Below are 6,000 nucleotides of genomic sequence, written 5' to 3' on the forward strand. Positions count from 1 at the left end.
TAACACATATTATTTTGAACCTGTAAGATAAGGTAACAATGCTACAATTGATTTACTGCATGTAGTTTTTTCATTTATAGTCATTTAAACACTCAGAATTGCTATTTGATATCTGACCTTAGATCCACTTTACATACTGTGTGAAACTATAGACTGCCTTCAGTGAAACTCTCTACATATAATTTACCTCTTTTAGTATATCTGTTAGTGACACATTTATGGTTAATCTCTTCATAGACTGCCTCAAGCAGAGTCTTCCTCCTCGCCTGAAACATGGAGTCAGTTCAGTAGAAGAGAAGACTGATGACAGATTGAAGGACTAATGATGATTATAGAAAGTACAGAAAGTGGATTTTAGATGATCTCTAAATCTCCCTACCTCTCCTGAGCACTCTGTTCTGATAAAACAGCACAACCAGAAGCACTAAGGCCAGGAAGAACACAGATCCCAGAACCAGGAGAGACACTGGATAGATGTATGGAAAATTAGATGATGGATTTTTTGAAGGAGGGACTGTCTTTTTCTCTGTTAGCTGTGCTGGTACTGAAAACACAGAATAAAAACACTGTTGAACACTGCATAGTGTTGTTTAAACTTAAAAAAAAAAAATCACACAAAGGAACTAAGTAAAAGAGTACCTGTGGTGTAAGTTGTAGTTGTTTCAGATGAAAAAGGTAATGTGACAAATATGTCTGAAAGAAATATCATAAAAATGGTCAAGAAAAAGAGGTTACAGAAGGAGAAAGAGATTAGAGCAGCATTATTTAAGAAATGGTATTTATTGTTTTTGTGTTTATTGTCTTTGAAACAAAAGAAGTATATGGCTGATTTGGTAATATTGTAGGTATTTTCAAAAATATTGTTGCATTATTGTCTGCCAATGTTACTTAGTGTATTTATCAGTGTTGTGAGCCTAAATCAGCGATAATATAAATGCTATTCTCCCTTTTACAGGTCAGAGGAGCACAATAATAATAATATTGAACCTGACTGAAATACAGAGTACACTGCTTAACATAACCATAGTTATCTTAAGAGAAGTTAATACTAGATTAAAAAACGTTCTCGCACACCTGCACAGGTGACTCCAGCACTGTGGGAGCAGCCAGTGTGGATCTTCAGGGAATGAGGACAGTCCCACAGGTGAATCTCATTCCCTCTACACTTCACTCTGTTCCTCCACCAGAACCATCAACAGCTCTTCTATTAGCACTCAGCGCCGGCCCACAACCCAGCTGCCTGCAGACCACCTGAGCATCCCTGATGTCCCACAGATCAGCACATATAGACCCCCACTCAGCATTATGATACACCTCCAACCTCCCAGAACAGATTTCCTCTCCTCCTCTCAACCTAATAGGCATGTAATCTACATCACACATGAACAGACACATGAATAATATTACATTTTTATAACAAAACTACAGCAAACTGCATTAGTGTTTTTATTTAATCAGTTTTCACTCAAATCAAAGATCAACTGATGAAAAGGGAAGTTTAGAATTATTTGACAAAACAAGTTAGAATGTAGGCACGAACAAATCTGATTAATATGTATACTTATTCAAGTAGTGAATGGAGTGGTAGTCAAATATTCGTACTTGAGCACTGACCCTGGTTTGGAAATAAGAAGAATTTTTGAAGGTTTTCAAATGCAAGCTGTTTCTTCTCTCCTAGAAATGGAGACACATGCTATAAATACTACAAAAATCAAAATCAATACTACTAAACTCATTACTAAAATAATGATCTCAGCAATAACAATTGAGAGTTTCAATTGAGCGGCAAACCCCCTCATTTCACACCAACGCACAGAATTAAAAGTCAGTCTGGTTGTGCTGATTTTCAAATAACACCAGGCATTCTAACAGGGCGCACAGGAAACTTCAAGCTGCACCAGACTGCTCTTTTTCTCTAACCCCACCGAACTATTCCAGCAATGACAAAAACTTTTTCAGTGCGATTTTCGGACAGAACAGGCTCCTATTAGTAAATGTACGCCATTATTGTAAGTCACTTTGGACAAAAGCATCTGCCAAATGTAATGTAATTCAATGTAAAATATCTTATTATTTCACTCACAAATGTAATTTTTTCTGATACACTTTACACTTTTTATTAAAATGTGTTCCCAGCATGACCAGATGAGTGTAAAAAGCACAGCAAGGTGTAGCTTGTAGTCCCAAAAAATCTCAAGCAATCCTGCACACATACATTGCCATGAAGAAGTATTTGCCCCCTACAGATATACTGATATTTTTCTGATTATTAAAAAAAACTTTAACATCAGACAAAGATAACCCGAGTAAACATAAAAAAAGCTCATTTTAAATGATCAGGAATAAAGGAATTTAAAGAATTTCTTGATTCTACAGGTCTGGCAGTAATCAGGCCTGGTTGAGTTAAGTGAAATTGAATACTCATCTATCCAAAAAGTGTAATTAATCATTTTATTTTTTAGGGGGTGTTTGGATATTTTTTTCCCCTTAATAAATAAAATGATTATTTAAAAATTATTTTATATTTACTCAGGTTGTATACACTTACACAGGGAAAGAGGATGAGGAAAAGTGAGGGTGATCCGGTCACCACAACACTTTCTTTCAACACAACTTTCCATGAAAAACTGTTTTACTCATGCTCATCTACTACAAAGAAAAACAACATACCGGAGCAGGTAATGTGAGTCACCTCACTGCTTCTATCACAATTGTTCTGACTCCAGGATGAAGATGGACAGTGAAACAGAGAAGAGTCATGTTTCCTACATTTTACATCATCCAGCCAGTTAGGAGCTGATTCCACTCGTGCTTTGGTAGCTCTCTCAGTCTTAAATCTTCCACAGTTCAGCTCCCGACAGATGAGACCCATTGTTTCTACATCCATCCCATTGTTACACACATTCCCCCAGGTTCCATTATAGAACACCTCCAGATTCCCCTCACAGCCCTCAGTCAGTCTGATCACTTTATACTCTGATGAGAGAAAATGCTTTATGTTTGACCCTGGAGTTTTCATGTAGTTTAAAACAAACTTAATGAATCTACACTATTAGTTAAAAGTTTTAGAACACCCCCATTTTTGCCATTTAAGCTCTCCAGCCCAGTTAGTAACCTGAAATGGTACAAAATCCAGTGTGCTCGAATGGTACAAAGGTTAGCAGTGCCAGGGCCTTTAAACAGAAAAGGACCCCAAAAAAGTGTATATTGTATAAAAAAAAAATAAATAAATAAATAAAAAACCTGAATATATTTGTTTTAAAGAAAGCTTTGGAAATTGGCGCAAAAATAAGAATAAATTAAGTCTTAGTCTGTAGTAAAGTTAGAAGAGAATGTGTTACTGCACTCTACTGCTGACTTTGTAGTAAACTGCACTTTTATCATAATACCTAAAAAAAGACACCAAAATACAGATCAATTTGAAACAATTAAGTTTGCCCTTTAGATACATTCTGACACATTCAAAAAAACAAGAAAAAAAAAGGTACAGGAAGAGGTCTGGCTGACCCACATGGCAACAACTTTAGATTGGTTTAACAAGTCTTATTTTAAGAGTTTAACTAAGTCTCACTTTCAGCACTGAAGAGAAAATTTAGAGGTCTGACAGGTGAAGTGTTCAATGTAAGAACACCAGCAATCAGCACACTGTACCTGAGCAGACGACTCCTACATCATCCTTGTGTCCACATTCATCCTCTCCACACAGCTGATATCAGCAGTTCCACAGAGACGCCTCGTTCCCCTCACACTCCAGCTCATTCAGCCATATGGGTCCAGTTCCAGATCCAAACCGGGCTGGTACCGGTACTGGAGCACTGAGGGCGACTCCACACTGCAGCTGTCTGCAGACTACCTGCGCATCCTCAATATCCCACAATTCATCACTCACTGTCCCCCATGATCCACTGTGGAAAACCTCCAGCCTTCCAGCACAGTCTCCCCCAGAACCAACCAGCCTGATGAAGCTGTAGCCTAAAATTCAGAGAAACCAGTTAAAAGTATGATTTCTTAGTTCACCCGTAGTCACATGATGATTGGTTCATTTCAGATTCATAATAATTATAATAACTCTTACAATAAAACAAAATAAAACAATTTCCCCCTAACAACAGGCATTATTCACTACAACTCCAAATAATTTGAATTAAATGTACCAGAGCAGGTGATGTAGAGCTGTTCCGTGGAGCTGCAGTTAACTGCTTGTGAGCTGCTGCAGTTCCTCAGATGAGCTTCACTCCCAGAGCAGTTGAAACCCGTCACACACATGTAGCTGTGTTCAGGACTGGATGAAGAGGAGCTGGAGATGTTGAGTACAGAACCACAGCCTCAGACTCACTCCAGGAGTCCAGCAGAACTCTCCTCCACTCCTGCCTGAAGAAAACCTCTACCTCCCCCTCACACTCCATCCCTCCAGTCAATCTCACTACACCCTCATGAGACGCCAGAGAAGAACCTGAAAGTACCACAAATATATTTTAGATTTTACAGGCTTAATAAGATTGTTTTACAGCACTTGAAATAAATCAGATTTAGAAATTAAACACATTGTTTTTTTACAGGTACTGCTGCATTAGCTGAGCTATATATGGAGCAAAATTAGAAATTGATTTTCAGAAATCAAAATTGTCTATGGAAATGTATATACATGTTCAAAACTGAGATACATTAGTAAATTAATTGAAGTGAAGTAAACAAAAATATATATAAGAACATTATAAGGGCACTTCCTCCTAAAATCACTTTACAGCCCATTGATAAGAATGTTTAAGATTCTTAAAAGCTCACCACTGCAGATGAGTCCAACATCCTGTTTATGAGAGCATGCAGTTCGACTCCATGATGAAATGGGACATTTTAACAGGTGTGTTTCGTTCCCCTGACAATCAAACACATCCGCCCAGATCCGGCCACTCCCCTCCCCAAACCAGTCTGACCCCAACACAGCCACAGCACTCCCACACTTCAGCTGAGCACAGAGGACACTGGAAGCTCTCATATCCCAGCTTACATCACACACTGTACCCCACTCACTGAGGTACTGGAGCTCCACTCGACCAGAACAGGAGTCTGAGCCGTTCATCAGCCGAGCCTGAGTGTGACCTGAATTTACAACCAAGAGACTCGTAAAAGAGCAAGTTCTCTCCTATACTGTATATTATATAAAGAAATGTTAGACAATAATATCACATATTATACTGTACCAGAACATACAAGTCCCACATCATTACCATGAGAGCAGTTGTATTTGTGTGAAGAGGTTATTGGACAGAGAGTAATCTCAGATTCATCTCCTCTACACTGAAGCTCCTCTGACCACACCTGACCCTTCCCTTTACCAAAAGCAGCTGCTCCCAGAACCTCCACAGGAGAACCACAGCCCAGCTCTCGACACACAACCTCTGCACCCTGCTGGTCAAAGTCAGCATCACACACTGTGAACCAAGACGCTCCATGAAAAACCTCCACTCTCCCAGAGCAAACATGAGGACCATCAGCAAGTCTGGATGTCCTGTGATCTGTGTGTAATGCAAAAATGTTAAATCTCTCTCTCTCTCACAATCAGATTAAATAAAGACTTGTATAATAGACAAATGCTAAACAAAACAGAAGGCTAGTAATGAGATGAAAAAATACTAGAGTTGTCAAATTAACATGTTCACTTCATTAATGAATAAAAAAAATGAACACAAATAACAAAAATACTGCTCATTAATTACCCTACTTTGTGCCCTCTGACCTCCGACGCTAGATCCCAGTTCACAGATCATATCAAACCACATAATCTATCCAATTCATCCATGTTAATAATACAGATTGATTTAGCTAGGAAAACAGTTGGCATCGCCAAATAGCCATAGTGGCTAATCCGCCATTTTGAAAATCATAACAAAAGATTTATAGAAAAACAATAAAAAAACATTTTTTTTTTATTCTGACTTTTTTTGTTGGTCAAAATATAATTAAATATCTAAATTCTGTCCATATTTGCATATTATTTTT

Source organism: Astyanax mexicanus, chromosome 24, assembly GCF_023375975.1.
Source record: "Astyanax mexicanus isolate ESR-SI-001 chromosome 24, AstMex3_surface, whole genome shotgun sequence".
NCBI classification, from domain to species: domain Eukaryota; kingdom Metazoa; phylum Chordata; class Actinopteri; order Characiformes; family Acestrorhamphidae; genus Astyanax; species Astyanax mexicanus.